The sequence below is a fragment of the Anabrus simplex genome, chromosome 1, assembly GCF_040414725.1.
Source record: "Anabrus simplex isolate iqAnaSimp1 chromosome 1, ASM4041472v1, whole genome shotgun sequence".
NCBI classification, from domain to species: Eukaryota; Metazoa; Arthropoda; class Insecta; order Orthoptera; family Tettigoniidae; genus Anabrus; species Anabrus simplex.
In genome coordinates this window covers 946,369,426-946,381,872 of record NC_090265.1, presented here as the reverse complement: position 1 = coordinate 946,381,872, position 12,447 = coordinate 946,369,426, and the positions used below count along the sequence as shown (strand labels likewise).

Here is a 12,447-nt window from a genome sequence, read left to right as displayed (position 1 = left end):
TTATTTTAACATCTTTTCCTCATGCTATGTTGACAATGTGGTAAAAGACTTCAGAGGATTTTGTCACTATGGCTGATGAGTTTAATTCTTCATCTCTATACCCTTCCTTCACCAGAAACATAATTAATTAATCACCTTTAGCACTTTCTTCTACCAATGCATCAGAAGGTGCAACGGAAGCTGACTTTGGTATGAGGATAGAGATTATTTGAAAATTGAGACATATGCTGTTTTTGTTCTAACATGTGACAAAATAAAAATTACAGCAATTGTCACATCTTTCATGGCGTTGTTCTAAATAAGTTATTTTTATGCTCCTTAGAGCCTATATATGAGATACAAGTCACCATATACTACCGTAGCATATTTTAAATGATGTGAAAAAACAAAATGTAAGAGAGTCATATATGAAACCTATTACATACCAGTCCTGACCTATGGTTGCAAAACATGGACCATGAGAAACAAAGGTGTTAGTAGAATCCAGGCAGCAGAAATGAAATTTGTCTGTAGCATGATCGGCAAAACACGGAGGGACAGAGTCCATAATGAGGAAATCCACAAGCAGGCTCAAGTTGTAAGACTGCAGGACAAAATAACAGTACAGCGACTGAGATGGTAGGGACATATGCGACGCATGGGTGATAACAGATTACCAAAAAAAAAAAAATGTACGATCTAAAACTTGAAGACAAAAGACCAAGAGGGCAACCAACACTCAGGTACAAGGACATGGTGAAGATTGACATTCATCAGAGAGGACATACTTTGGAAAGCATCGAAGAAGGAGAGAAGTTCAGAGACCGCAACTGGTGGAGAAGCCTCGTTTGCCGACCCATTGCTTAAGATGGAACAACGTGGGATATGTATGTATGTATGTATGTATGTATGTATGTATGTATGTATGTATGTATGTATGTATGAATGAAAAAACTGCCCTTTTCATGGGTGAGGTTTAGAGAAACTGAGTTCCCCGCTTAAGGGATTAATACACTATCTTGCATAATGCACTTTTTTTTCTCATGTCCCTTTTCATCTCCTATATAGAGCCTTTAAAGTCTACCTCATATATTGTATTCAAATCCTTCCTGTTACATTCCATATGTGGACTGTTTTCAATTCATTTTCAGCAATGTTTGGAAGAAAAGTTAATTCTTTTTTTGCTTGTTCTAGCTGGGGCCATGAATGTAATTTTTCCACTCTTTACTAACAGGCTTTGCAAAGTATTGGTCCCAATACCTTCGTTCCTTCAGCCTATACCCTTATACAGAATATAATATCGTGACTGCTGTTTTGTTAACTTTTCCTTTTTAAACTGGCATTCCTTAGTTCTGGTAATTTTGCTTGTCACTTTCATGTTGTTATTGGTCTACTGAACTGCCCTGTGTGATTAAAATGAGTGTTCAATGAAAATTGCTTTTTTTTTTTTTTTTTTGGTGGATAAGTTGGAAACCACTGTTCTTAACCGCTGCAGATATTACTTTTACTCAAGTCACATTAATTCTCAAAAGACTATTTTAATGTATATGTCATCAACAATGTTATTTAATTGTGTAAACATATTATCATCTTTCAAAAAGTAGAATAATGTGTATCTTATTAATTCACAACTTTAAGGTGCAAATGACTTCAACGCATGGGAAAGAACATTATTATTTTTCCTAATTACATTTCCCTCACTAGTTTCTATAGTATAGTAAGTATGTTGATTAAGGTTCTTATTATTATATGACACAAAGAAACCGCATCTGTAAACAGTTCTAATACTGACAATATGAGCTAACAGATAAGCAATCTATTTATAGACTGCTGGGCGCTTGTGTTATCCTGACATTGGCACATGGAAATCCTCACATGGTGGGACAGCTAATGGCATTGTTGCCTTAAGCAGCATCTGCCGCATGTATTATTTGCTGATGTACCACAAACGACTTGTTCTAGGCCTGAAAAATCAGCTAATAAACAAAAACCCTGCAACAAAACTGCAAGATACGAAAAATATGTGCCCAAGTACACAAAAATTCTGGAAAATTCTGTGGGATTTATTGTTTGAAATAAAAGTTAACTGTGGTTCAACAGTGTTATGTGTTCTTCGAACAGAGGATAACCTGTAACTCATAAAATATGTCGTATAGTTAATTATTATCATCATCATCATTGTCCCACTCCAGTCGCCCGGGTGTGGTTTTGTATAGTTAATGAATTTTGTAATGTTTTACAGAGATAGTTTTGCAGTCTAAACAAACCCAAAATCAGAATGATAATAAATGAAGTCCATTAGTTAGTTATTTCTTTATTTTCAGATTACATTCAGAGACATGGCATATAGCAATTATGATCTAGTATTCTAAGGAATTACACTTAAAGAAGCACTGCATATTGTAACTGATGATAACTTTCCCAATGAGACTGATGATGATTGTGATACTGTTGATGTTGTGGTACTACCTCCTGATCCAGATAGTCCGACTGATGAAGATGAAGTACCTAGTGATGCAATAAGCATAGTAAATGTGACCAATGTTCCCAGACCAGTTGAATTACATTTCACTACTTCTGAAAAGGCAGACTTACCACGACGACTTGTTCGAGGCCTGAAAGATCAGCTAAAAAACGAAAACTGCAACGAAACTGCAAGATGAAAAAATGTGTGCCCCAGTATACAAACATTCCAGAAAATGACCACGCTTCAAATGGAAAGTGGGAAGAAATGAAAGAATTTGAAGAATTGCACGCCATTTGAGACCGGAGAGAAAATAGTAAATTATAGTGATATGTTTGAATTTATTGTTAAAGAAACTGTATCATATACATCGTCATATAAGAACACTTTTGACTTGTCATTTGGTCCCGATGATCTCAACGTTTTCTTAGGCATATTACTATTTTCAGGGTACCACAAACTTCCTTCTGAGAGGCACTACTGGTCAGAGGAGTCAGATTTGGGAATAGGCTTTATGAAAAATGCTCTGTCTTGAAATCAGTACCTAAAAGTAAAGTGAACACCTTGCTGTATACGAGATGATCATAAAATTCTATCAAACAATTCATTCGAGGAAAACCTATCCTGTTTGGTTACAAACTGTGAGCTCTATGCGGTTCTAATGGGTACTGCTACAAATTTGACTTATACTATGGAGAAAATTCTATCGGAAGTGAAACCAATGACAGGAATGTTGGATTGCATTGATAACTCTCATTCTCATGACGTCTATTTTGATAACTTTTCTACCAGCAGAGATCTTTTGCTCCACCATCAAAATCTTGGTTTTTGGGCTACTGATACTGTTAGAGAATACAGACTTGGGAAGTGTCCTCTCCAGGATATAAAATCATTGCAAACATCAGCACGGGAATCCTATTGTTATATGTTTGACATTGAAGGTGAAATCCTTTTTGTGAAATGAAGTGATAATAAATGTGTAACTGTTGCATCAAATTTTGATGTAACAGAGCTAGTGGCTTCTGTAAGCAGGTGGAACAGAAATGCAAGATAGAAGATCGGTGTTCAACAACCATTAGTCGTAAAGCAGTACAGTAAGTACATGGGTGGAGCGGACCTTCATGACTGGTTGACAGAGAAATATGATACTTCAATCTGTGGAAGAAACTGGTACTGAACCCTCTTCATAAGAATGCTGGACATGGCTGTTGTAAATAGTTGGATTGCCTATAGAGAAATACATGGACGAGATTCCCTGGACTTGCTTGCATTCAGAGGATGCTTGGCAGTGCAATATCTGAAAATGTTTTCAAGCAGGAGGAAGATGACTACTTTCATCACCAATATAAATGGTCCGTTATTGGACATTATAAATTTTCCAGCTAACTCATTCCTGGTAGCCAGCGTTTCACCCTAGTGTGCTAAGTTGGGCTCATCAGTTGATAAATAGCATACCCACCAAGACACATGGCTAGTGCATACCATGGAGGCCACTGCGTAGGCCACTGGAAGTGTACTACGAGGGGCTTTGTCTCATTACCAAAATTTATACATTATAAAATGTCCAATAACGGACCATTTATATTGTTATTATAAATTTACTCATTCAGGACAAATACATCAGGTTCCCTATGGGAATCAACATCTATATCATCTGATAACCAAACAGGCATCAATTTTTGGTAAAGAGACAAAGTCTCTCATAGTGCATTGGCACTGCCGATGGCTCCTAGTAGCCTACGCAGTGGCCTCCACGGTATGCACTAGCCAGCGTCTTGGTGGGTGTGCTAGGTACCAACTGATGAGCCCAACCTAGCACACATGGGTGAAATGCTGGCAACTAGGAATGACTTAGCTGGAAAATTTATAATGTCCAATAACGAATCATTTATATTGGTATTAACTCAAGGGGGGTTTAGTAATTCTTTGTATTGACTTAAATGTTCTGTCATTGCTTTAAGAAATTAAGTTTATACTGAAAAGACATGAAATAGATAGAAATTCATTTGTTCATCATTATAGTACAAGGCATGTTTTTTTAAAGTAAGGGCTGTTTTGTTGTAGTCACTAGTAGTTTGTGCGCGCGTTGCAACGAGCGCGTGTGTCGTGTGCCGGCATGCCTTGGGAATAAGAGTGCTCAGTTGCAGCTCTGCTGCTAACCTGTACGGTTCTCTTCTGTGCTTGCTCAAATGTTCAAGATTATTGACTCTTCCACCCTGTGTGAGGTTCGGTCAATGATACGGTTGTTGTCGGCAAGGAACCTGTCTGCTGCAGACATTCACCAACAGATTTGTGAAGTGTACGGTGCTAATGCTATGAGTGAAGGCAAAGTGCGTAAGCAGGTACGAGACTTCAAAGATGGCCATGACAACGTGATGTCCATGATGAGGCCCGCTCCGGTCGCCCATCTCTGATTAGACGATTTGGTAGCTTCAGTTGAAGCGAAGATTCGTAAGGACAGACGCTTCACAATAACAGCTCTCTCGAACACCTTTCCTTACGTTATCAGAACAGGCAGCAAGTTTCTACGAAGAGGGTATTCAAAACTGAGTTGTAAGGTATGATAAGTATTGTAATCTATAATCTTCATATCCGTATTGACAAATTACACAATTATAAATAGGAAAGGAATTCCACCTTATCAATACTTGCTTATTATGATCATTATACTACAGTACCGGTTTCGACCCCCCAGTGTTGGGTCATTCTCGGCTGAACAGTACATTCACATATAGTACATCAAGCAAGGATTGATATTAATTGTCTGGGGAATGCCATATGATAACAAATGTTTAAATACGTCCAAGTGGGGCATGTCAAATCGGGAACTGATGTGTGTGCCACTGTGTGTAACACTGCACGTATATGTCTATAATAACATACTTTAAACTTAAAATTGTTTTGTACAACACTATCTTAACTTAAAGCTAACTTATAAGTATACGTGACTATAAACAGCATATATGAACACCTCATGCACATAAATGTTCGTATCTTGTGTATTGCTCAGTTCATCAGTTGACTTCTTTATTTGAGTCTTTTGGCATGGTTGTGTATTTGGTTGATGCTTTTGAACTTAGATAATATGATTTTCTTGTAAAATTATCCTATTATTTATATAAAAGATTTTTTGTATGCATAGAATAAAACACTTTACAAAATTTTAAAAAGTTCCAGACGTGTAGATGCAACTGGGATAAAAATGTATATATACAGCTCTGCTGTGTGTTGAATCTTGTTGTTTTATGTTAAAATCGAATCATTTTGTCCTGTGACATTTATAAAATTTGAGTAGCATTAGACTCAAGGTGGTATCTCTTTTCCCATCTGTAGCTGTGCGTTGGTGTTTTGATTATCTGTGGAAGATAAGATTGAGTATGAGTGATATTTTTATATCCTAATTTCAATATAAATGAAATCACAGATAAAACTAACATAATTTTGAATACAGTCATCCCTGCTCTAAAAAATGGTTACGTTAAGAAAGTCAATAAACAAAGCATGAGACGCAACAGAGAACCACCGAACGATACCCCTAGCTCCACCTCACCCCCACAACAGCAACTCTCCCTACCCCTCTGCCCCTCCCCCTCCATTGCAGGCGGTGTGCGCCCAAGACACATACGAAGCAGTACACAGCAAGCTCTCATACCAAACGTAACTCAGCCATGCCAACGACAGTAAGTACACATTTAAATTAGCACACACAATCCTTTGACATTCCTCCAATATAAATGTATCACTCATACTCAATCTTATCTTCCACAGATAATCATAACACCAACGCACAGCTACAGATGGGAAAAGAACTACCACCTTGGGTCTAATGCTACTCAAATTTTATAAATTTCACAAGATAAAATGATTTCATTTTAACATAAAACAACAAGATTCAACACACAGCAGAGCTGTATATATACATTTTTATCCCAGTTGTATCTACACGCCTGGAACTTTTTTTAATTTTGGAAAGTGTTTTATTCTATGCACATACAAAAAATCTTTTATATAAATAATAGGATAATTTTACAAGCAAATCATATTACCTAAGCTCAAAAGCATCAACCAAATACACAACCATGACAAAATACTCATATACAGAAGTCAACTGATGACCTGAGCAGTACGCAAGATATGAACGTTTATGTGCATGAAGTGTTCATACATGTTGTTTATAGTCACGTATACTTATAAGTTAAGATAGTGTTGTACAAACCAATTTTAAGTTTAAAGTATGTTATTATAGACATATACTTGCAGTGTCACACATAGTGGCACACATGTCAGTTCCCGATTTGACATGCCTCACTTGTACGTATTTAAACATTTATCATATGGCATTCCCCAGACAAAGTAATATCAGTCATTGCTTGATGTACTATACGTGAATGTATTGTTCAGCCGAGGATGATCCAAAACTGGGGGTCGAAACCGGTACTGTAGTATAATGAAAACTAAATTAAATATGGCTTTTAGTGCTGGGAGTGTCCAAGGACAGGTTCGGCTCGCCAGGTGCAGGTCGTTTCATTTGAAACCCGTAGGCGACCTGCGCGTCATGATGAGGATGAAATGATGATGAAGACGACACATACACCCAGCCCCCGTGCCAGCGAAATTAACCAATGATGGTTAAAATTCTCGACATTGCCAGGAATCGAACCTGGGGACCCTGTGGCCAAAGGCCAGCGCGCTAACCATTTAGCCATGGAGCCGGACTGTAGTATAATAATTATAATAAACAAGTATTGATAAGGTGGACTCCTTTCCTATTTATAATTAGGTATGATAAGTATTTAAACAAACTTGTTGAAAAAATGGAGTACAGTATGTAGAATCTGCAAATAAATGTAGTGTTTGAAAATCGTCTTTTGTTGTGTAGTTATTTTCAAATGGTCCTTACTTTTTTTTTAAAGTGTCGTATGTTTTGATGAACGCCCAGCGGTCTATTTATAGACCGGGTGATTTTCGGCTACTGAGTGGGTGGAGAGGAGAACAAACGTTGACTTACTGTAGTCTGAACTAATTTATTTGAGATGTTTTTTAATGTTTTGAAGACAAAGTATAAGTTGGGCTTTAATGGGTTAATGAGAAACAACTCTGATTCATTATTAGGCATCACATTGTCGATGTTCAGAACAATAATAAAAAATCATGATTAAAACACAATAACTCTGTCTTTGCAAGGATGCAGCAGAAGAAACTAAAATTGGGAAACACAAGGATTCGGAGAATATTTTAGTTCAGTGGTTTCATCAATCCGGAAGTCAACAGTTCTTTGTGTTACTGTTTGTGTGTACAGTTGGTTATCTTCCCCTTAATATGTGGTCCTGGTTAATATACAGTTAGCACACCATCCCTTGAAGAGCATGTTATCTGGGTTTTGCTGTAGTTAATCTTAACTTCCTGTTCTGGGTTGAATCTAAATAGCCTGTGGTTACAGATGGAATCGAGAAAATGTCGACAGACATTCCTCTTTTTTTTTTTTTTTTTTTTTTTTTTTTTAAGATATAAGCAGGCTCTGTAAGGAGAAATAAATTCCTAAAGTTGTGAAAATATAAATTAGTATGCCAGAAGTAATTGAGAATCATCAAAGACTATGCTTTAGACTTGAAAATTACTTAAACAGTTTTGCCAGATAACCGGTTCTTTGGAATAGTAGCTATGATCACTTGTAGGACAAATATTTGCATGAAAATGGGAAATACCCCTTGCTCACTCATCATTATGTATCAGGAACCACCAAACCAATGAGATTCTTATCAGACATAAAGGTTCCACTTACGTCATAAGTAAAACAAACAAACCCCATGGCACTACAGCCCTTGAAGGGCCTCGGTCTACCAAGCGACCGCTGCTCAGCCCAAAGGCCTGCAGATTATGAGGTGTCGTGTGGTCAGCACGACGAATCTTCTCAGCCGTTATTCTTGGCTTTCTAGACCGGGGCCGCCATCTGACCGTCAGATAGCTTCTCAATTCTAATCACTTAGGCTGAGTGGACCTCGAACCAGTCCTCAGGTCCAGGTAAAAATCCCTAACCTGGCCAGGAATCAAACCTGTGGCCTCCGGGTAAGAGGTAGGCACGCTACCCCTACACCATAGGGCCGGCACGTCATGAGTAACAGTTTTTAAAAAGGTTCAGCTGAGTGAGTTGGCTGTGTGGTTAGGGTCGTGCATCAGTGAGCTTGCATTCAGGAGATAGTGGGTTTGAATTTCACCGTCACCAGACTTGCAATTGGTTTCTGCACCTGGCAAGGGCTGCACCTTAATTAAGGCCACATCCGCTACCTTCCTGATCTTAGACCTTTCCCGTCCTTCCATCGCTGAAAACCTTCAATGTATTAGTAGAGTGTCAAACAAGCAACCAAAAAAAAAAAAAAATGTTCAAGTCCTGAAGGGTAAAAAATAAGGGGTAAAAATGCAAAAAAAAGTTGCCATGTTTCAGCAAGATAGGTCACAGGCTGCAGTGATAGTTAATGTGGCTAGAGAAGGAACTCTTGCATCTGCTTTTGATGTTTCTCTGAACATCCTAAGAACCAAGGAAGATTTATTTTTCTTATATAGCAAAGAAAAGCAAAGTCTTTGTTGATAATAACCCATGCAAACAACAGGTAATTCCCTAGTCGTACAGTAAAGTTAGGTATGAGAATATCTATGTGTAATTGGGTGGAGTGGAATATATTTCTGCTGAAAATTAATCTCTGAAGTTTGACGTCAACATATACTGTATTTAAGTCTAGGAAAGCATCAAGTCTGAGCATCATGCAAATTTTTTTTAAATTTATTTTTTTAATTTTTTTTTTATCACCACTAACAGAATCCCATTTGACAACATGCAATACCATACTGCTTCTTTCACTGATGATGTTTCAATTTGGATACCACTCTGTCTGAATTGTAGTGAGGACATGTCATTCTTGTGATATTGTCACAGGCTTCCTGCTAAGGCAGCCATGATTTGAATACTAGTCAATGCATGTATGATATTTGAAATGAAAAGTTTTATCTCTCTGATTTTTATTCAATCTCAATGTGGTGGTTGTTTGGGTCATCAGCCCATAGAATTGTTTGATGCAGCTGTCCATATCACCCTGTCTTGTGCTAACCCTTTAATTTCTTCATAACTGTTACATCCTATTATTTTATTTTATGAAATACTTCCTCTCATGCAGAGGCTGTCTTGCAACAAAGTATATTTTTACATTAATTTTTACAAGATATATATACTTGAGAAATTTAGATGGTAACCTAATTGTAAAAATGATTCTTAAAATTTTTAATGAACCCCTCCAGGCCATGATGGCAGTTTTCACCCAATGTTGTGAGTCATATTCATACCTTGGTGTACCTCTGCTGTTTTTACTGCCTGCACTTCTGTCAAAAACTAACGAACGAGTCCTGAGTGTCTTAAGATGCGTCCTATCATTCTATCTCTTCTTCTGGTCAGATTTTGCCAAATCATTCTCCTCTCACCAATTTGATTCAGTATCCCTTCATTCTCGATTTGATCAATCCATATCACCTTCAGCATTCTTTTGTAATACTCCATTTCAAGAGCTTCTATTCTCTTGCTTTCTGAACTAGTTATCGCCCATGTTTCACTTCCATACAATACAATGCTCCAGACAAGAGTCTTCAAAAACGTCTAATTCCTGTATCAAAGTTTGAAGTAAGCAAATTTCTTTTCTTAAGAAAAGTCTTCCTAGCTTGTGCTAGTCTGCATTTTATGTTGTCCTTATTTCTGACATTAGGTATTTGCTACCTAAGTAACAATATTCATCTACTTCCTTTAAGACTTCATTTCCATATCTAATGTTTCCTTCATGACCTTACTTCATTCAACTGCACTCCATTACTTTTATTTTGGATTTGTTTATTTTCATCCTGTACTCCTTCTTCAAGACTATCCAGATCTTCTGCAGACTGAGATAAAATATTATCATTGTCAAATCTCAGAGTTTTGATTTTCTCTCCTTGGATTGTGATTCCTTTTCTAAATTTGTCTTTGGTTTTCTTTACTGGCTGTTCTATATATACATTGAAAAGGAGAGGGGACAAACTGCAGCCTTGCATCACTCCTTTCTGTATTGTTGCATCTTTTTTCATAACATTTTACAAAGAAACAAGTATTATTACATAACATTTTATTGTAGGAACTAAAAATTGCAACAGTTTAGACTTCATAGGTTCTAAATAAATCAGGTGCTTCATGCAAACCTAGAAGTAGTGGTCCAGAGGATTCAGGTCTGGCAACCTCGGAGGTGAAGCAACAGATCCTCTCCCAGTCCAGTTCACACCAAAATGTGTATCGAAGTCATGTCATTAGCAGCAAATTGAGCAGAAGCAAACCATGCTGCAACCACATGTTTTGATGAATTTTCAACTGTACGTCTTCCAAGAGTTCCAGTAAGACATCCTCCAAGAACTTGTAGTAAATGTGTCCAATCAGCTGTGGGGTAAGCATGTATGGACTAATCAGTCATCCAAGATATATGCCCAGACACTCACTGGAAGTGGTGTTGGTAGCCATGGACATGGGTGGTATGATGGTGGTCGCGTCCCTAGATGCGATTGTTGTGGCTATTGTTAATTCCCTTCCTTGTGAAGCAATGTTCATCAGTAAAAAGGATGAATAAGAGAAGTTGTGGTCTATAGAAGGCCTGCAGGAACAGCCACCGAGAAAACAGCACCCTAGGAGCAAAATAACCTTGATGCAAATCGTGCACCTTTTCCTCATGAACAACATTCCACTCTAGTTGACGGTCAACCACTAGTTCATATGCAACTGATCGCCTACTTGTTGAGGGCTCATTGTTTGCATGATGCAATACCTTTTTGTCAAACACCAGAGTACCTACTGATCATCTGCAATGTTTATCAGATCTATTGGCTTGAAACAAATCTCTCTCCCACAAACGTCAGTTGACGCCAACAAATGTTGAAAGACATGAGACAATCTAGCTGTACGCACATTTCCTCTTACCCTGCCGTGGGCTATCTTGTGCCTGCCATTTCTCTCCACGTAAAAACACTCCATACTTTCAGCTATGACACTGTCCTGACACTGGCTGGACCTGGCTAAAGTAGGTGGAGACCTTGTGCAGACAACTCATCACTTCCTGTAGCTGTTCGTGGACTCAGCCGAGTGACTGTAATAAACTGTACCAGGCACTGCTGTGAATCTAGACAACCACATTGACACTCATGTCTGGGGGTTTGTCTGTTTGTAGGGCACATGCTATGAGCACATGTGCACCTCTAGAAAATTACTTGCACATCCTACGGAGACCACCTATGCATTGCAGGTCCTTGTTTCCCAGTCCAGCATATTGGCCCGGGTCTGCTCTGTCATGCCACAGGTTTTCCCAGTATAGTTCCTCTCCATCCCATATATATGCAAGCGTAGGAAGCAGAGGGCTAGCAGCAGCTTACCATGTAGGCACATGTGGATGGAGTGAATGATTCTTATTCAATTTTGAACCCATTCATTTTTTTATGTGTACTGTAGCCACATGTGTTTACATGAAAGTTGGTATACATAGTATGAAATTGACTGAAAATAGAAAGAGTACCTTACACTTCCTTGGTTCAACTATTGTAACTAAACTAAGCGTAGCAACCGAGATTGTAGGATAATAATGACCTCAGTCATAACAATTCTTTGTGAAGTCATTGTCATCGGCTGATCCTTGTTTCCAAGTATTCATATCTTTCCTGTGATTCTTCCAGTATTTGAATTCAGGGATGCAGATGCCTTTCCTGGCATGAAACATATGACCACATTGGTTGCACCTTATAGAGGGTGGAGGTCTTGGTGGAGCCTAGCGTTGTTTATGCCTCTGACATTTTTCTGCTTCCTTTCTATGTTGTTCACACTCAAATTGTGCAACAGCAGCTGCAGTAGTTGTGTGCCAACGAGTGCAGTCTTATGCAGTGATATATCAGGTACTTGGACCAGTGCCAGTGTTCCTGAAAGTCTTCTTAATCTGATTTTTGTAGAGCTTCAG

At 38.1% G+C, this 12,447-nt stretch overlaps 1 protein-coding gene across 7 annotated transcripts in view; it reads left to right on the top strand.

Moving 5' to 3' along the window:
* Positions 1 to 12,447, top strand: part of LOC136857783 (E3 ubiquitin-protein ligase RNF19B) — a 649,393-nt gene that overhangs the window by 504,673 nt on the left and 132,273 nt on the right. The gene's annotated exons all lie outside the window — the stretch shown is intronic.